We start from the raw sequence: 22,093 nt of genomic DNA on the forward strand, positions 1-22,093 counted from the left end.
CCGTCCTCGTAAAGATCACCTTCTGACACCTCCGTGTCTACATAGAGACATGTTATGCTGCGAAAATGTTTGACGAGTAGGTCCTGGGATTTCTTGATGCATCTTTCTTTGTCTTCTAACTCATAAATTGCTGCTGGGATTTCTTGACCGTCTTTCTATGCCAATTGGTTGCATTTCTCCGAAAAAGGCAAATTGTTGCAGGATTTGGAGATGAATCCTGAGGCCTTGGAGAGTTCCATGGGTTTTGTCCATGAGTTTTGGTGGAGAATCCCCAAACAGGAAGAGAGACAATGTGTTGCAGCTTAGTATTGGTTTGGTACAGAGGTGTTTTTTTGTGTTGGGTAAACATTCAACTTCAGTTTATTTCACAGTTTTGGATGAAAAAAAAAGGGCTAAAAGTTCAAAGCAGCAAAAGCTAGCTTTAAAAAACCAGTTTTTTTTTTTCTTCCACAACTTCTGCGCAAACTTAATTTGCAAGAGGCGTTGAGCCTTTTAATGAAACTTTCAAACACCCAAAATGACCGTAAACAATTAAATAATTACACATAATACCAACTGGAAAACGTCGCCGACTTCATTAGGAGGTCGTCTTCATCTATCCCACCACAACGTCGTTCACTTCTAGCTTCAACAATCACCGTTATTGACCTTGAATTTCATACCCTAGGACGTTGTTTCTGCCTATCCTTCCTCCCATCTCTTTTCCGTCCTCTCTCACTCCCATGTCGACAAAATCGCGATGAGAAATACCACCATTTTTTCTGGCAAGGACCATATTCAGTTTTGGCATCGCAGATTTGCCTAGATTTCCCAGATTGCACCGCTTATAGGTGAATGATCTTCGTATTTCTGCAAATTAGGAGAGCTCAGATTGCCTAGACGGACACCAAAACTCAATTATTCCAAATACCCAAAATTAAATACAGGAAACTATTTTGTGTGATCAAATTCACACTATACAGTTTCAAAAAGAAAAAATGATTAGTCCCGGAAGAAGAAAGAAACCAGTATCTTGAAGCGTTGGCCTTACCCAATGTATATAATGAACTCCTCGAGCAGCAAGACCATGTATGTACTACAAATCAGATGATAGGTGAGAGAGATTAAGGAATGGAGCATAAAATGAAAAAGAAGAAGATGGAGCAAAAAAAATAAAAATTGAGAAAATTGGGGTTGTGGGGGAGACCTGTAGAGAGATGTTTTTTGTTTTTGGAAAGTCCAGTTCAATAGTGGGGTAGTGGGAGAGACAACTTGATGCAGATGGAGAAAATTAAATTAATGGCACATCTAGTATTATACTATTTTTGGTCATTTCACACAATTACAGTTGTTTTGCATAAAAGTTTACCAAACATTATAATACTACTTTTTTTTTTTTTTTCCATAAACACTTTTACAAAACAGTTTACCAAACACTTTGCTGCTTTATTTCACATTGGCTTATTCTCACAGCACATCAAAAGCAGTTTTTTTTTAAAGCATAGCAATACCAAACCAACCCTTAATTCCAGATTGTTTGAGAGAGAGTAGGATTTGATGGGTGCTATGTTCTCCTGCAAGAAAGGAGCAACATAGAAAACCGAAAGGGTTAATTGGCATTGTTAATTTACCTTATGAAATTCGTTGCTTTCTCTTCGAAGCTGTTGGAATGACAGCAACCTCATTCCTTTCTACCTCTTCGCCTTGTATATCTTGCCCTCTGCTTGCTTTTGTATTTTGTTTCTCCTCCGTGTGCCTCTAAATAATTAAGCTCATTCTCAATTCAAAGCCTCGAGCTTTATGATCTAAGCTAAGCAACAATAACAAAAACTGGCATTGTAAAAAACGACAGAAGAATTACTGAGAGTAACATAACTTATACCAATATCACCTTTCAATTTCAATTTTGAACCCCTCCACATTCCCCAAACCATTAAATTAAAACACAAAAAGCTCACCCCAAATCTTCCTTTTCTTTTTTTGCTTCCTTTCAACCAATCAAACATACGTTTTAATTTTTTTGCATAAAAATTATATAAACAAATTAAAACCCAATTCCAAACAAACCCAACTTTTGTTTTTGAATTTCTCATCTTTCTTCATAAAGCAATCTGAAAATGCAAGCGCACAAAACAAAATACTAAACCTTGGAGAAGAGACTGATGGTACGGAAGAAGGTGAGCCTGAGGAGGGGACTACGTGCGCGGTGCTTGAAGGCGGTTTCGTGCTGTACGATCCAAATGGAGAAGTCCACAGCAACCCGCTTATTCCTCAAGAAATCAAAACCCTCGTTTCGGGCGTAGGGCTTTAGCAAGTCCCAGAATTAACCCCCGACTCCCATTGCTTTTGGAATTTGCTAATATGGGTCTGAGAGAAGTGGCTGCAGAGTCGGCTTACACATTCATCGTCCTACTTACTGAGTGAGAGTAAGACAAAAAAGATGAACGAATCAGAAGAAGAATCTGTATTTGGTTTTGTACCGTTGGTGGGGGGTCAGATTTTGAACTTATAATCTAACAAAACTTATTGTTTAACATAAAAAAATAAAAAAGAAGAATCTGTATCGTTTGGTTTTGTACCGTTGGTGTTGGGTCGGGTTTCAAGCCGGTTAGACGTAGGTTTTGGGTTTGGATTCAATTAAATCCGCTTTCTTTGGTTGTTTGGGCTTTTTTCCCTAAACATACTTTGCAAATTTGAGTTCGGCTTGGGATGAATTTGGGTTCGGCTACGGTTTTATGAATTATTAGTAGCGTATTTGCATATCGATAATGCCAAGCAGATCATATTTTGTAAATTATATGATGTGTCGGCTAACAGTCAAATACCTTCTTATGATTTAAACAAGGAATTCAACCATAAATTATCACATCATGTAATTTACAAAATATAATTTAAGACTTCAAAATCTCTCCAACATCACTCAACCGACCATTTCCCCCATCCCTTTGATGTTTGTTGCCTTATATACGGCGTAGTCACATAAGACTCTCTTGTTTATTTCTATGATTTTAGTTTTGATGAACATGAATAAAAAAATTAAGATAATAAATCACAAAAGAAAGATATGCTCTTATGGAATGTATAAAAAAAAAATGCATGATGGCATGGAATTAAGAGGGTATACATTAAATAGAATTGTTATCACAAATAGTCCTTAAAATTAACTCACTCCATCAAGATGATTTCTGAAAGTTGAAAATCAATCAATGTAGTCCGAGAAAATGGATATCTCAAATAAATATGATCATTCCGTCATAATTTCATAAAAAATTCTATTATGTGCTAACGTGATACATAAGTGGATTCCAAAAATCTAATTAAATATTAGCATGTGAAACTAAAAATATGTAAATAATTAAAAACTTAAAAAAATAAAAATGGAAAAACTCGGTTGAGTTGGGTCTGGGATTCGACTCGCCACGGATCGAGTCCGGCGAGTTGGGATTGAGTCTGGGTGGGACAAACTTGGTTGAGAATGGTGTGTTGTCAACGAGTTCCGGTGAGGAAGAGAAGGCGATGGTTGTGGTGAAGGAATGGAAGCCACCGGAGCTGAAGCCTAAGAAAGGGCGACGCTGATGTTAACTGTTTAACCAACTAACCAAATTGGGGGTTGATCATGTGGTGGACTCTAGCAGCGAAAATCTATCTAAAGTGTGAAGGATTTCTCAAATCCCGAAAGCTTTAATAGTCAATGAAGGTTTTGAATTGGGGAGGGGAAGAAGAAGATGTCTGTTCATCTTTTTTTTTTTTTTTTTTTTAAGTTTACGATTATACAAAAATAAAAATAGTTTTTTTTAATATTTATATATTTTTAATTTCAAGTGATAATATTTAATTATATTTGTGCGATGCAGTTATGTGCCATATCACCACACAATAAAATTTTTGACAGACTTATAATGGAAGCATCATATTGATTTAAGACATCCATTTTCAGGGATTAGATTGATTGATTTTCAATTTTAAGGACCATCTTGATATAGTGGGTTAATTTTAGGGACCATTTGTGATAAAAAAATCTTATTAAATATGGAAAACAAAAGAGACATATAGGCAAGGTTCTAAAAGATGTTAAGCGCTAGTCGGACGGTAGATTGGGGCCTAGCGCCTAGGCAGTTAGGCGGAGTCTAGGCGGGCTCCTAGGCGGATTTAAGTAAATCTATTATATTTCGTGTAAATAAGTGTCTACTTATACTTAAAATATATATAATTTCATCATAAACTACAAAATAGAATGATATATATATATATATATATGATGAAGTATTAGAACATAATGAAAACATGAAGAACAAGGATATAATATGTGTTCATTTAAGTATGCAACAAGTCTCTTATAATTTATAATTTATTAAAAAAAATGCAAAATGAAAGTTATTTACTTTTTTGTCTAAACGAGTATGGCCTAGGCGGATGTCTAAGCAGATTTAAGCAGGTACCTAAGCGGGTCTGGGTAGGTGCCTCAGCACATCTAGGCGTCATTTCTTAATTTTCAAACACTTAAGCATTAATTGGGGCAGTGGTCAACTGCCTAGCACGTAGGCGGGGATTTTTAGAACAGTGCATATAAGTGTGGCATAATTTAAAAATGTATGGATGAGGTTAACAAAATTATAAATAAGATGAGAGGAATCATGAGGAGTTTATACGATATCTAACTTCTACAAATGGTTAAATGTAGTAATTAACAGTAAATTGAAGAGAAATGCATTCATTAATTATATTTAAGGTATTTCTCTCACTTGTAAGTGAGATGTTTTAAGTTTGATTTTCATGAACGAATGGTAAGTGTGACACTAATTATTATTCGTCCGACCGCAAACTCTATACTATATATTATATTATGTTGTAAAATCAACGGTGTGTGCAGTGGAATAAATAAAACAAGACACAAAATTTACGAGGTTCCTCTACAGTCAATGTGACTGGAGTACGTCCTCGAAGCAGCAATAGTGCTTTCATTATAATTTAGAATAATAAAAGTATAAAATAACTCTCTCTATTATCTCCTCTAATCTTCCTCTCTTTTCTTTCTTCCTCTTCCGTGAGCTTTGTGGCTTCTATTTGTTTTCTCTCATCCTCAACATTCTTTTTTATAGGCACAGATGATAATGCTTGCTGACTTGTTGCCAACTAAGCTACAGTGTTCTAAAGTGGTTGATATAGTCATCCATTACATCATTTAGTGGTTAGCACCCAATATTTACAACATTCTCCTTTGGATGACCACAAATCTTTGATTGACTCGTTAAAATCTTGATCTGTTTTTAGATGCTCACCCTGATAAGTAGTACCACATATGTTGTGCTTGTTGACTTTCCACATGCTTGGTCTTGAATTGGGTTGGAAGGCATTCTACTAGACTTCCTCCAAAGGTTTGAATTTACTCATTTTATCTGGAGCTGAATTTGATTTAAGGGTGGTGGACACTTGATCCTAAATCAAACTTGTGATTTCTTCAAGGGCCTTGGGACTTGTTCTTGAATGAAATGGGACCACGAGCAGCTCCACGTAACAAGTGATCTTTGGCTCCGTCGGGGATGAATCGGCACATGTTTTGTTGTGCTTGTCTCCACATGATTCAATGTATCATTTTCACTTGCCTTATCTGTTCCCCTTATAGAAGTGGTATTTTCCCCAGTTTTCGCATATACAGGTGTGACATCTTCTCTTGCAGTATTTGTCCCCTGATGAAGGAGTGAAATGCAACCCTTGCATTTGAATGGTCCTTCAGAACATCACTTTTCAACAACTCATCATGCTTAGCAGCTTCAGTGTAGATAACCAACATCATATCAACAATTGAAAATGAGTACTCGAGAACAATGCAAGGTAAGCAACCAGGCAAAGGTTCTAGGAAATCAGTTACAGATCGGGAACTTGATTCCATGTGGTGACTGATTGCTCTCTTTCTTCTTATCCTGCAAGTGAAAACAAGGACAAAAGAAAGGATATAGAGATTGCATGATATGAGATACTCTTGCTCTCATCCCTGATGATATGAGATACTCTTGCTATGGTGTGACTTGTTTGAAGAGGTATTCTTGAAGAGGAAGAAAACTGAGTATTTCGAGATGCTTTGTTGAAGATGCATTCTCGGAGATGAAGAAGAGTTAGATATTTTTGCAGGTCTGCCTTGTTATGAAGATAGAGGTCGACATATATAGGGATTTCCCAATAACAGGTAGTGATACTGTGCCTTTACTCTTGTCAGCAACTGTGGTGTAATTAGAACAGTAAGATTCACGTGTTTTCAACTTTATTAGAGATCTTTGACAAAGTTGCACGTGATATCCAAAAGCTAAGATTGCATTTGTGAAATGTTGGCGAACTTTATCCTAAAAATCTGGCTTTCGAAATTCGAAGAGCGATGTCTCTTAGATTTTTGAACAAGTGGCCATGTTGGTTCTTTTTTTATAGAGGCATCAATTGTGCTCAAAATGTATGCTCAAAAAACTACTGCATGTAGAATTTTCCTTTTCTTGCACTTTTGAGATTTTATCTGACCTTCTTTTTCCTTCATCATTTCTGGAAAATGGCTTGCCCATCTAACATTTGCTTAGATTTGAGTCTTAAGAGTGGTACAAACGAGCCAGGTCAAGATAATATATGGCGCCCGTCCTTTATATCTTCTAATGGTCCTCTTACGGTTGGGGACTCTGTGATGAAGAATGACCTAACCGCTACAGTGGTAGCTAGGAATCTTCTCACTCCCAAGGATAACAGAATCATTTCAAACCGGTTTAATAAGTCAGCCGTTCAAGACTCCTTGGCTCTCAGTATTCAGGGTGCGGGCTCTGTTTCTAATATGCGTCAATGCCTATTGCTCAAACTCACAAAGTTGAATTATTGATGGTTGAGGTAGCAAGTCTGAAACAAGAGATTAGAGGGCTCAAGCACGAGAATAAAGTGTTACACATGCTTACAAATAATTACTTGACGAGCATGAAAAGAAAGCTCGACCAGCTACTGGAATCCGAAGGTTGGACTCAAAATGACAATCAAGGGTTTCACCAAGTATCGAGGCTATTAATAATCAACCTCTGGTGCCTTCCCTTTCTGGGGTACTTCCGAGTACTGAGGCTTCACATGAGCAACCTTTGTGAATGTTCCCTCCTGTTTGTTTGTTTTAACTCATGTGTATGTAATTTCTCGGAGATATTAATAGATAAGCTTTATTTCACTCAATGTATTGTGCCAAATACAATAAAGCATATACTTCACTAAGATGTGGTACTTCTGGACCAAATATCAATTTATCTTTACCTTCACGAAGATAAATGATCATTCTTAGTGTCTAAATAATTTGAGTATTCAACTCATAATCTTCAATCCATATGATTCTTTATAAACATAATGGATAAGATTTGTGTTGGCATATTGTTTGATTTTGCAGTTCGAGACAATATCTCTCTCAACATTTTATAAACTTTCTAGACTCTTCAGAAGTCTAAATCTCATATTATCGACTTTTGCAAAAGATTTTAGTATGTTACAACAATATCATAATGATAGAACTCACTAAGGCAATTTATATCATCCATTGGTATTTAAGTACATATTTTATGTTTTACCCTTCCAGGGTTTTCTTTAAGCAATTTGAATCTTTCAGGGATTTTCTACAATTCATGACACATTTTCTTTTGGAATTTATACAGAACAACTTGCTTCCATGTATATTTGAGGGATTTATTTATGGAGATAAAATATGGACGACTCATAACCCTTCGTATATAATTCTCCATTCATATGAACTTGTTTATAAGAGCATAATTTCAGGTTTCAATTAGTAACCTTGTGTCATATCATGTGAGTGTAATTCACTGTATTACAAATGCCCATATGTAACCTCATTTGGTTCAACATCTTTTGGCTATTTGTATTATATACACATTTATAGGTCCATTTTTCCCCATTTTTACAAGATTGTAATAGAATTGCCTTTCTCCATTTTTGGCAAATAATATTTCCTTTCGTCGACGAACAAAAGAATGTGACTCAATAGTAATACAACTCATTGATGAATTTAGTAGCTACTTGTAAAATCCCAAATTACCATTGGTTGTCATCAATCATTGATCCCATATTCTCATGTGCATGCACATGCATAAAAGCTTTTCATTTCTTTGGATATCCATTGCATCTTCAAGAGCATTACACTATTTCTTCAAGGATAGTCATAATTTAGAGAATGCAGATCATAATTTTCTCTAGAGCGTTATAGAGCTGGGATTTTAATCTTCACTTTCGGGAGTTGAGTCATTGGAACTTATATGTCTATCATGCTTCATGCATGAGACATCAACATTCCCATGTCCGCGGAATGTCCTTTTTGGGACATGTATCCATACGGCGACTGTCATGTTTCCGGCATGCAATAGTTATGCTTTAGGAATGCAATAGTTCAGTAGTGTCATATTCTTCTTTTTTTCAAAGTACTGAACCTTTTGAATCTAAGGGCCTAACACGCTTCAGGCGTGTAACAGATTTGTCACCACATTATTTTGTCCAACAAGAACATCAATTCATGTAGGCACATTTGCAATAAGTATATGTGATTTTATTACTTTTGTTGCATCATTAAACGCATCTGGCATTTGATTTGCATATCGTTGCATCATTCAATTATTCTCACTTCATTTTTATATTGATTGCTTCATTAATCAATATAAAACAAATCCTCTTCGTTCTTCTGGAACAATTTTTTCTCATCATTCTTCTGGAATGATATTTTCTCATCATTCTTCTGGAACGATGTTATTTTCTCCCCCTTAATGGCGGGAAAAATGTCTTATCAAAATCCTAGTCTGCAAGCTGCGCGGTAAACATATCGTCAGTCAAGTGTTCCAAATGTTGAATGATAGATTGTGAATCAAATTCAACATAAATTTCAAATTTGCCTTCAAGCCTCATTTTTAGTACATCGTGGCAATGCAATAGGCACATAGATAATATAATCAAAAAACTCGTACATGTGTAAAATTTGGCTGGTGCCCAAATATGAGTTATACTGAGAAATATTGATAGTAGGTAACTGATCTCAACCAAACTTAATAGTGAATTATGTGTAATGGTATGTCCATATGTAGGAAAACTTGCAATCTTATTTTCATGAGCAGAGGGTGGGTAATCAATTTCATCCGCTTAATAAATGCTTCTGCTAAATCATTTTTGAGTATCAAAATGAGGAACATGGTGTTCAACATCAATGCCCAATGACATGCAATAATCATCAAAACTTCGAGATGTAAACTCTCCAACAAAATATATCATACATCAAGGAACTTCTGGTCCTTCTTTAATAGCCTATGAATTGGGACTCTCATAGCCTTAATTAAGTTGTGGCACTTCGGCTCTTCAAACTTAAGGTACTTATCAAGAAACTTCATATCCGATCTTGAGGATCTAGGGACTTCATGCCTAATCTTTTTGCATGACGGAGCTTCGGGTCCAATCATTTTATGTGATGAGGATCAAGAAACTTCAAGTTCTGATCTGATCAAGGAACTTCAGGTCTAATATGCACTCATCGTAACAAAAAGAAGTACAATAAATAAATTAAAGCAATAGGCGGTAATTCCAGTCATGATAAATAAATTGCTTTTAAGTAAATAAAGCTTGTGACAAGGGCTTTGATTCAGCACCATTCACATAAATATCAAAGCTTTAAAGTAAAGGGTAATAATTCTACCCACTATAAATAAATAGAGCTTGTGATAGGGCTTTAAACCAACACCCTGCACATAAATATGCCAAAACAGAAAATGCAATGATTAAGTCCTTATCTTTTGTTTTTTTCTTTTTCTTGGTTTGCCATTTTCTTTTATTTCATCCCTTTTACTTTTATTATTATTTCACAGTTCGAAGTCATTTTAGTTATCCAAGAAATAATAGTAACACTAATTTCCAATTGGTGTTCCTCCTCCAGTGAGTTTCAAAAAAATCGAAATGGTTCCCATAAGTTTTGGAGTCAAGAGTGTCTGTAACTTATGATAAGATCAAACCGTCATATTTAGTTCAAATTTTAGTATGATATCGACAAGAGGATACCGAACAACTTTCGTGAAGAAACAATTTTGATCTGTGCTATTGAAATGGAGTTTTGGTACTCATAAAGTGCCTGTCCAATTTTCTGCGGAAATTGAAAACTGGTTTGGTATTTCAGGCATCTGCGATGATCGCACCGTTGGAATTTTCTGAAAATTTGATATGTTGTAGGTACTGGGCGGACGAACAACTTTGAAGAAGAAAGTATTTCAATCCGAGGTCTGCAAGTTGGAGTTCCGAGGCTATTTACATGGCTGTCAGATTCTTTATGAATTTTGAGTCTGTACTCTTTTGCTTCTGCAATGGATGATATATAGTCATACAACAACATATATATATTTGCTTCAAGGAAATCAGTAGTACAAAGATTTTATGATGAAATGAAAAGATTTTCTTATCTGTGAGATTCCAGGCAACATAGGTGAACATGATTTATGGCTTTGTGTTTTCCACTGACACGAGAGTTTCTCGTGGAGATAATGTATTGTAAAATCGACGGTGTGTGCGGTGAAATAAATAAAACAAGACACAAAATTTATAAGGTTCCTCTATAGTTAGTGTGACTGGAGTACGTCCTCGGAGCAGCAGTGGTGCTTTTATTATAATTTAGAATAATAAGAGTACAAAATAACTCTCTCTATTATCTCCTCTCTTCTTCCTCTTCCGTGAGCCTTGTGGCTTCTATCTGTTTGCTCTCATCCTCAACATTCCTTTTTATAAGCACAGATGATAGTGCTTGTTGCCTCGCTGCCAGCTAAGCTACAGTGTTCTAAAGTGGTTGATATAGTCATCCATTACATCATTTAGTGGTCAGCCACTAATGTTTACAACATATTAAAGATAAATGTCATATTCTGCTCTGCTCCTCATTAATAAAAACATAACAAAAAAAAAAAAATACACACAAACAAAGTGGAAAATAATGTTTTTAAAATATTAACAACAATTGTCACTCAGTATTACGGTGTGGTGGTATTCCTCTTCACTTAGAAATGAGAGATCTTAGGTTCAAATTTAGTGGATGGTAAATTCGATACTAAATTAGGTTGCCCATTGTGTAACTTAACCGAATTCCCCCTCCTTCTAGTGTAAAAATATCAATATACTAAAAAATATATATCAACAGCAATTACCTATATATCATTTGCGGACAAGTTTTGGATACTTTGAAGCCAAGTGATAATCCTAACAAACTCACAAAAAAAAAAAAAAAAAAAAAATGGATGCATGCATTGGTATTGTTATAGACATTAGACACGAACACAAATTCATGACTCATGAGTGGCGCTGCACTAGAAAATGACAAAGTCATGAGTTAAACTGAATTAACTCTCGACATAAGTCATGGACAGTTTAACAAATAAAAAAAATATACAAATGGACATAATTTGTGCGCGGTGCTTGAAGGCGGTTTCATGCTGTACGATCCAAAAGGAGAGGTCCACAGCAAACCGCTTGTTCCTCAAGAAATCTAAACCCTCTTTTCGGGCGTTGGGTTTTAGTGAGTCCCAGAATTACCCCCGACTCCCATTGCTTTTGGAATTTGCGAATATGGGTCTGAGAGAAGTGGCTGCAGAGTTGGCTTACACATTCATCGTCCTACTTACCGAGTGAGAGTAAGACGAAAAAGATGAACGAATCAGAAGAAGAAGAATCTGTATTTGGTTTTGTACTGTTGGTGGTGGGTCAAGTTTTGAACCATATCGGTGACTAATCTAACAAAACTTATTGTTTAACGTAAAAAAAAAATGATCTCTCTAACATCAAGTAGATAATCTCTCTAGCATCATCTTTTACGTATTAAGAATGTGAAAAGTAAAAAATCAGAACGACATCAACTACTCTGTTAAGTCATCTCATTCCTAGTTTGAGTGTATTGGATTATTTTTTTGGGTACGTAGGGTATTGGATTAGGGGTTTGCTGTCCACACACCCCTTTTTCCTTCTCCCACACTTCTTGTTAATTTGTGTCCTTTGACTTTCTTCAATTCATCCGATCTGACGGCCGAAAATTGGAAAGGTGTGTGGATGTAAATTTCTTCCTCCTTGTTCTTGGACAAAATTGCACCTACAAAAACAAATAACATCTTAGGTCAAGGCCAAGAACCTCACGCGCCCACAATGAATGGGGGGGCTTTGGCCGAAAAACCTCTGATGCCAAAGTTGGAATTTAGAGAGAAAAAGTGTTTGGAGAATTTTGAGTATTTAGCAAGAGTGTAGACCTAGGTTTTTAGAGAAAATGAGGTAGTATATATAGGGCACAGGGTGAGAAGGTGGCTGGCCCTTTTGTGGTGTTTTTGAGTGTATTTTGTAGTTAATTGGTAGTTTAATTAGCCATTAATAGATTAATTAGGTAATAAATATATTAATTAGCTAATTAACATAATTTAAAAGGAATGTTTTGGGGGTTACCTTCTTGAGAAGATGGATGAAATAGGTTTTGAATAAATACCTATTTTGGGCACTTTTAACTTGATTGTGGGATGATTGTCTACTGCTCGCGCGTGAGAATTCCAGTGCTCCTCAAGGGTAATTTTGTTCTTTCAGACCAAAAATCCACGTGTCATCTATTGATTGTTTTTAGCTTCACAGTGTGTGAGAAGTTAAAAAGGATATATGAATAACACACCCCATTGGATTATTGTCTTAAAGGTGAGACACACATTTTGTTTCTTATATGTTAGTAAACTTGAAAATGTCATGAATCGCCATGACTTTCTTTCTTCTAATTCTCCTTGGAAAGAAAGGGCTAACTTTGTATATAGCCCCGCTCAACCGACCATTTCCCTCATCCCTTTGATGTTTGTTGCCTTATATACCGGCGTACTCACACATGACTCTTGTTTATTCTATGATACTAGTTTTGATGAACATGAATAAAAAAAAATTAAGATGATAAATCACAAAAAGAAAGACATGCTCTTATGGAATGTATAAAAAAAAATGCAGGATCGCATGGAATTAAGAGGGTATATATTAAATACGGAAGGCAAAAGAGACATATAGGTGTGGCATAATGTAAAAATGTATGGATGAGGTTAACAAAATTATAAATAAGACGAGAGGAATCATGAGGAGTTTTTAGGATATCTAGCTTCTACAAATTGTTAAATGAAGTAATTAACAGTAAACTGAAGAGAAATGCATTCATTAATTATATTTAAAGTATTTCTCTTATTTTAAAATGAGATGTTTTAAGTTTGATTTTCATAAACGAATGGTAAATGTGACACTAATTATTAATCGTCCAACCCCAGACTCTATACTATATATTATATTAAAGATAAATGTCATATCATTATGCTCTACTCCTCATTAATAAAAACATAACAAAAAAAATAAATACACACAAACAGAGTGGAAAATAATGTTTTTAAAATATTAACAATTGTCACTCAACACTATAGTCTGATCTTTTTCGTTTAGAAGTGAGAGGTCTTAGGTTTGAATCTCGTGGATAAGGAATTTGATACCAAATTAAGCTGCCCATTGTGTGGCTTAACCGAACTCTCCCTCCTCCTAGTATTAAAATATCGATGTACTAAAAAAAAATATCAACAACAATTACCTATATACCATTTGCGGACAAGTTTTGGATACTCTGAAGCCAAAGTGATAATCTTAACAAACTAAAAAAAAAAAGAAAGGGAAAAAAAAAAAAATATATATATATATACACACACACATATAGCAAGGATGCATGCATTGGTATTGTAATAGACATTAGATACGAACACAAATTCATGACTCATGACTGGCGATGCACTGGAAAATGACAAAGTCATGGGTTAAACAGAATTAACTCTCGACATAAGTCATGGACATTTTAATAAATAAAAAAAGATACAAATAGATAACATATCATTCTATGCAGTTATTACATCCCAATTATTTTAGTGTATTCATACATTAACAATTCAATATCGGTTCGCTTTATTAAGAGCAGTAGGTAACACGTCTCATATATGTTTTTATTTTATTTCCGCAAATGAGAATGGTTGTATCGAACAAAATTTCATTCTCACTACTTGAGAATCTCAAGAGGTATGACATTCATTAATGGATGAAATACGTAAAAATCGTTGAGGATTAGGTGCATACAAAGGGTCTCGATAAAAACATTGCTAGGGAATTCAACTCGTTCGAAGAGAAAAAGGGTGTCCCACACTAAATAAATTAAGGGTTACTATCCTAAAAAAGAAGGTCCAAGATTACATCAGAAGGTTCTTCAAACCAAAGAATAGGATTACCACAATTCAGACTCATCTGTGCTAACCTGTGAACGACTTTACTCATCTCCGTCCACTGAATTCAATTCTCCATTACTGCAAAGACTTTATCATCTTTCTGGTGTCGTGTAATATATTTCCAGACGGCGAAAAATCATCCTGACCACCATGTTTGAGGGCTGCCATGACAAACAGTGTATCACCCACAAAACCGTGGCTTGTGGTTGTTTCTGTCTAACCAAAAACGTTGCATCCCTTGCTGTCATAGTCTCGGCCAACATTGAGGAGGAAATGGCATCATGCATGATTCGTCCATGGTGATTTTCTTTTCTCTTAAATTATCTGAGTTGGTAGTGCGTTCTAGCAAATCCGTCAAACACAAATCTTCACTTTATACGATACTCGAGCCCTCCACAAAACTTTCAATAAGAATTTAACCTGACTACTTAAGCTAATTGTTTTTATCACATGATATCTCATGATTCTGAATGGTTGTCATTTATGATCCTTCTATCGCCCTTTCTGTTTGGTGTAACTCAAGATTGTCGTTGCTCAGTTATAGGTAATTTCATTATGGATAATGCTTGTGTTTCTGATCTTTGTTAGAATATAAGGAATGGTTAGGATAATGCCAGGTGTCATTAGTAGAGTAGAGAAGATTGAATTAGTTATAAGGAGGTTGTATTTATGAAAACATACAGAATATTCTTTTGCTCATCCTGTTGGTGCTCGTTCTTGGTGGTAATTGCTCTCATTACTTCGAGGATCTCAATCAGTGGCTGAAACCCTAAGAAAATTTGGGGATTTTTCGTCTGTGAGTCGGTGGTTGTTCTTCTTGAAATTACTTTGTTAATTGTTGCTATCTTGTGTTGCTTGAAGGTGTTGTGTGGTAGTTTTATCGCCATTTTGTCTCGCTCATTTGCAATTGTTGCTTAAATTGAATTGTCACGATTTTCTGGATCTCATCTGGTTTGGAGAATATTGTGTTGATTGATCTGGTTTCTTGATGCAATTGTTGCTTGCATAAGTATTGTTGTTCGTCTGTAGAGAATCCGGTTAAAGAATTGTGTGATTTGGTTGTTTTCTTAGTCTTGAAGATAAGTTGACCTTTTGCAGTTCTCATCATGGTTACCATTAGAGGGAAATGGAATTTTTGGTTTTGTGGATGGATCCATTCCTTGCCCGGATAAATATCATGGTTCTGATTCTGAGGAAGAAACTGTTACTAATCCACACAATGTTATTGATGATTACAAAGTATGGAAGATTCATGATAAAACTCTCATGACTCTCATCACTGCTACATTGTGTACTGTTGCCCTGTCCTGTGTTATTAGTTGACAGAGTTCGCAGGACATGTGGAATAATCTGAGGGGAAAGTTTTTCTAACATGACTAGAACCAATATTGTTCAAATGAAGATTGATTTGCAGAACATAAAGAAAGGGTCAGAGTCCATTGATCTGTATCTGCAGCGAGTCAATGACTGTAAGGATCAACTTGCTGTTGTTGGAGTGCTTATTTCAAATAAGGATATTGTCATTATTACTCTTGAAGGTCTTCCTCCTGAGTTCAATACTATCAAGGCAGTTATAAGGGGCAAAGAGAATCTTGTGTCTTTAAAAGAATTGAGATCACAATTGAAAGCTAAAGAGGCTACTTTGGAAGAGGTTATTAAACAAGCTCCTCTAATATATGCCATGTATGCTTCTAATTTAGTCTATGATGTTGGGGGATCATCTAGTGGTGTAACACATAGCGCATCTCAACATTCTTTCAGTCGATCCCATCTTTCGATGTCTTCAATCCCAATGTTCCAACAAATGCCATTTCCAAATCAAATGTTTCAGATGAATAGTCATCTTGTCTTTGTATCTCAAAGTGGTTCAGGGACTTATAACAATTTCAGGAGGAATAACTTCAAACCAAAGGGGAAAGGAAAGAAATTTTATAATAATTTTCAGCAACCTCAACAAACTGATGCTCCATTTCCATAGCAGTCTTCATCAAGTAATTTTCAGGGCTTTTACTTTCAGTTTATCAATTCTCCTATGACTACTAAGCAAGTGTATCAACCTTTTCAAATTTGTCAAATATGCAATAGGAAAGGTCATAGTGCTCTTCATTTTTTTCAAAAAGGATGTCAAATCTGCAATAGGAAAGGGCATACTGCTGCAACTTGTTTTGATAGAAATAGTGGTTCTTCTTAAATGGTGCCTCCACAATTTTATTCATCAACACAAGCATTCTCTCTAAAGTAGTTTCAACCCTCTGGTTCTCATTCTTATCTCAACTCTCAACAGGCTACTTTTCCTGCACAATTTCCACCTTCAACTTTGGTTAATCCACCTCAGTTTCATCCTGCAATGATGAGCTCTCAAAATCATTCTCTGATTGTTATAATTGCAAGGTCTACTCATTCTCCCTCTACACCACAACAAGAGTATCGGTTACTTGACTCAGGGGCCACACATCACATGACTTCTGATTTGTCCAACATTCAAATGGCTACTCCTTACTCATCCTCTGATACTTTCATTGGTGCTAATGGAGAAGGTTTACATATTGCTCATATTGGATAGTTTACTCTTCCACTACAATCTTAAAATCTTTGTTTAAAATCTATCTTACATGTACCTCAATTATCACAACATTTATTGTCCATGCATCAACTATGCAAGGATAATAATTGTAGGTGTATTGTTGATGAGTTTTCTGTGTGCGTACAGGACAAGGTCACTCAGAAAGTTCTGTATCAAGGATTGAGTAACAATGTTGTCTATCCTTTACCAGTGTTGAAGTCTTCTCATGTTTCTCCAGTAGCATATATTGGACAAAGAATAAATTCTACAACCTGGCATTGTAGATTGGGTCATCCTGCTAATTTAGTAGTCAAGGTAGTCCTTTCTAAGGCATATATTCCTTTTACTTGTATGAACTCTTCCCATACTTGTAAAGCTTGTTTACAAGGCAAGTTTACCAATCTACCTTTTCCTTCTCTGGCTTCCAAGTCTGTTATTCCTTTTGAAGTCATTCACACTGATATAGGTATTATGTGTCCTTTATTGATGAATGTACTAGGTACACATGGATATTTCCTATCATGAATAAAGCTGCTGTTTTTGGTCTCTTCGTCCAGTTTCAAGCTTTTGTGCAAAATTTCTTTAATGTTCATATCAGAATCTTGCAAAGTGATGGTGGTGGAGAGTATATTGGGATTCATTTTCATAATTTTCTTAAGGACAAGGGTATTTTGCATCATAAGTCTTGCCCTTACACACCTCATCAAAATGGGCTGGTAGAGAGGAAAAATAGGCATATTACGGAGATAGTTGTCACTCTTCTTCAACAAGCTTGTCTTCCTCCTAAGTTTTGGTACCATGCATGTGCCACTGTTGTATATCTCATTAATTGAATGCTTACTCCTGTATTGTCTATGAAGTCACCTTTTGAAGTGTTATATCATTCTTCACCCAAACTAGATCACTTGAAGATTTTTGGTTATGCTTGTTATCCTTCATTGAGGCCTTATAGATCTAATAAGCTTGAACCAAAGACCAATGAATGCATATTTTTGGGATATGCTACTCAGTATAAAGGGTTATCTGTTTTAATCCTAAAGACAATAAACTTATTAACTCTAGGTGATGAAAGTCATTTTCCTGCAACATATATGGCTAGTACTTTCAACTTTGGTTTCAAGTCTGCTTTCATTCCTTCCATAGTACACCCCAATACCTTTCATCATCCTCCATTAGTACCTATACCGTTTCCCCAAGGGTTATCTAGGGATTCAAGTTCTCAGCATAATCCTCCAGTATGTTCTTCAGCAACAAGTGAGTTTGTTTCTTCTGGTACCAATTCCTCATTACCAGTGGATACTTCTTTTTCAATGGATCACATGTCAGGTGTGGATTCTTCTAGTCAAGTCATTTCTGAGTTACATCCTGATACTTATATGTCTCAAGTTTTTGAGTTGTAACAAGTTTCTATTGCTGCTGTTAATACTCATCTTATGTAAACTCGATCCAAGTCGGGTATTTTTAAGAAAAAGAAAGCTTTTTCTATTGAAGTTCAATCTGGTGATCAAGAACCTCAGTCCTTGTCATGCCCCGAACTCGAGGTCGGTGGAAAAATAAGGCTCCTCGCCCGAAACGCGAATAAAAGTAAAAATAAATAAAAGGAAATTTGACATGGGTTGAAAAATGAACTCCTCTTATTAAAAATAACTTCAAAATCCTTACAGGGTTTACAAAAGTAATAAATTAAAAAATCCTTAAATTTCTCCTCAATCACAACCTCAGTTCTTCCAACATCTGCCTTGCCAAAAAAAACACATGTCTTACCAAGTAACTCATCTGTAAAATAATAGGTGAGGGGTGAGGGGTGAGCAACAACCACCGTTGCTCAATGAGTAGAATATATAATATGCCAGTCAAGCTTGCCATTTTAATCACACTATAAAATAGGATAATAATATCAAAGCTTTAGCCAAATAATTCCATATCACATCATCCCTTTAAATGTCCATTATATCCTTCATAAATTGTAACTCACCACGTGACTCCTAATGGCCATTTTCCCTAATGTCTCTGTGTGCAGTTTACATTTATTCCTCGGATTAATGCAACACTAAAGTTCTCATGCTCCATGAACAGTCTCAACAACACAAAATGTATATACTCATCAAAATATTTCTCGAAAGCTAACATGCTTGACTTGAAAATAGATAAAGGTTTGAAATATAGAATACCCACAATAGCTCGTGGTTTTCGTTTATCAGAAAATAAGAATATTTTAAACATATTACATAAACCACTCACCTCGATAATCTAAGCTTTGGCACGACAACCCAACTAACATCTCCACAAACCTCAAACCCTAGCTCACTATCTCTCTCTATACATATATAATATATATACCCTCACACATACATACATATATATACATCACCTCTACGTAATGCATGCATTGCATGCTTCTGTGGTTTCAAAAGAATGGAGCCTTTGCTCCTATTTATAGGGAAATAGAACGGCTCCAAGACTTGAGGTCCAAGGAAAATATACAATAAAATATATAAAATCCTATCCGTAAACTTCTACGTGTGTATGAAGGTGATACTTTCCTTGCAACACCTAATGTAGCATCAAGATCTTAGTCACTAGTTATGCAAGGTGTCAGTTGCATGTGTGCAAAGGATGACACATCCAAGTAAATAGCCTTGAAAAATTAGCACACTAGATTGCTTACTAATCACCTGTTTCTCTCTCCCAAGATAAATAAGTCGAGTACTGATAGGAGCTAGGCACGTGGTAAATAATAATAACAAATATTTATTTTTAAAAATATGAGATCTTACAGTCCTACTCTGCGGCATGTAAATTGTCACAGTGGCAATGAAAGAAGAAATGGACGTTCTTATTCAACAGAAAACTTACACCTTGGGTCCTCTTCCTCTAGATAAGAACTTGGTTGGGTGTAAGTGGATTTATAAGATAAAAAAACATCCTGATGGTATTGTTGCTAGGTACAAAGCCCGGTTAGTAGCTAAGGGGTTTTCACAATCAGCCGGGTTAAACTATTATGAGACTTTTAGTCTTGTGGTTAAACCTACCACAGTAAGACTTCTACTTTCTTTAACTGTTTCTAATGGCTAGAAACTTAAACAATTGGATGTAAAAAAATGCTTTTTTACATGGCTTTCTTGAAGAGGAAGTCTATATGGCTCAACCTCAGGGTTTTGTAAATCCTATCCACCCAACACATGTGTGTAAACTACAGAGATCTCTATATGGGTTGAAGCAAGATCCACGAGCCTGGAATGAGCGTTTTACCAAATTTCATCTCACTTTGGGTTTTCAAATCCTCTTATGCTAATCCATCCTTGTTTGTCAAGTATGAGAATCAATCTATTGTTGTTCTTCTGTTGTATGTGGATGACATTATTCTTACAGGCAATAGTGTTGCTAAGGTTCAAAGTGTGATAAATCAGTTGACTACAGAGTTTAATATGAAGGATCTTGGTTTACAGATCGAGTATCAATCCAGTGGTATTTTTGTTCATCAATCCAAGTATATCAAGGATTTGTTACACAAGACCGACATGTTCCATTGCAAGCAGTGCATTACTCCATGCCATCCTAATCACAAGTTGTTGAATCATGGCATTCCCTCATTCTCATATCCTTTCAAATATAGAAATATCATTGGGGCTCTTCAATATTTAACCTTTACTAAGCCTGACATAGCCTATTCAGTGAAACATGTATGTCAGTTTATGCATGCTCCTCTTGAAGATCATTCCATTGTTGTTAAATAGATTTTACGATATCTCCGTGGAACTATGCATCTTGGTATTAATTTTACACATGGATCTCTTGATCTTAAAGCATATACTGATGTTGATTAGGCTGGGGACCCCAATGATAGGCAATCAACAACTGATTTTGTAGTGTTTTTAGGTACTAATCATATTTCTTGGAGTTCCAAGAAACAACATATAGTGAGCCGGTCATCTACTGAAGCAGAATATCATGCTATGGCCACCACTACTGCTGAAATTGTATGGATTCAACCACTGTTACTGGATTTGCATATTTCATGTCAATCTGTTCCACTCCTTCATTGTGATAGTCTTTTTGCCGTGGCATTGGTTACTAATCCTATCCTTCATTCCAAAGCCAAACACATCAAGATAGATTGTCATTTTGTTCGAGAACGAGTTCAACAAGGGACAATCATGCTTCAGTTTGTCTGTACAACAGAACAATGTGTTGATGTGCTAACCAAAGGTTTATGTTCATCTCAGTTTCAGGTTCATTGTTCCAATCTTATGTTGGGTTCTTCCCTTCATAAGATTGAGGGGGAATGTTAGAATATAAGGAATGGTTATGATAGTGCCAGGTGTCATTAGTAGAGTAGAGAAGATTGAGTTAGTTATAAGGAGGTTGTATTTATATATAAGTGATTGATGTAAACAGATTTTGATATATGAAAACATATAGAATATTCTTTTACTCTCTCTCTCTCTACTTTATCTCACTACATTCTCTCTATGTACATTTCTCCATTACTATTATCAATCTTATGGGAACGTACTTGTCCCCCACTTATGATTAACGTATTTTAATTTATAATCGGAACCGTTCATTCTCTTTATTATCATTTAAAGATCAAATGTATAAATAAAAATAAATAAATAAAATCAATTTGGAGATCGTTTAGCCATTTATACATGTTAGACAAATCAACGTGTCATTATCCCTTGAATCACAATATGACACAATGCACTAGTAACACACAAAAATCATAAAAGACAAGACATGTTTATACAAACATATCATATTGTGGGTTATCTGAAAGAAGGAATGAATCCCTACAATACAAGAAGTAAAGTATTTTCCTTTCGATCTTATAATCACTTATTACATATTCATGTATCGTAAGAAATAATGAATCCCTACAATATGAGAGTAAAGTATTTTCTTTTCGATCTTACAATCAGTTATTACACTTTTTTTTTTCTTCAAAGAGTGTTGCATCATACATGATGCATCAATTTCTCCATCAATGGGAAGTTGAGCCATACAATGTGAGCATTTAATGAACATGTCAAAACCATTGATGGCATTCCATACTCCATTGATGAGCTTGTGCACTAGCATAGCGACATGAGAGACGATTGCTGCCATGAAAATCTTGAACAGACTCCACATTTCTCCACCGTCAATTGGGATTCAAATGCAACACTGGATGCTCATATTGTTGGGTCCCACAGCCAATTGCATGAATAATAAATAATTAAACTCAGTTCGCCACGTATGCTTGCCTGAATGACCT

General features: G+C 35.5%; 1 long non-coding RNA gene across 1 annotated transcript; it reads right to left on the reverse strand.

The window, feature by feature from the left end:
• Positions 1 to 1,030: 1,030 nt before the first annotated feature.
• Positions 1,031 to 2,491, reverse strand: LOC148699200 (uncharacterized). The gene is made up of 3 exons (XR_015954673.1): positions 2,126 to 2,491; positions 1,611 to 1,784; positions 1,031 to 1,075 (listed from the first exon to the last, which is right to left on the reverse strand). It is a non-coding gene; the product is annotated as an uncharacterized LOC148699200 (long non-coding RNA).
• Positions 2,492 to 22,093: the final 19,602 nt, after the last annotated feature.

This window comes from Pyrus communis, chromosome 1 (assembly GCF_041283825.1).
Source record: "Pyrus communis isolate YQ-2024b chromosome 1, ASM4128382v1, whole genome shotgun sequence".
NCBI classification, from domain to species: Eukaryota; Viridiplantae; Streptophyta; class Magnoliopsida; order Rosales; family Rosaceae; genus Pyrus; species Pyrus communis.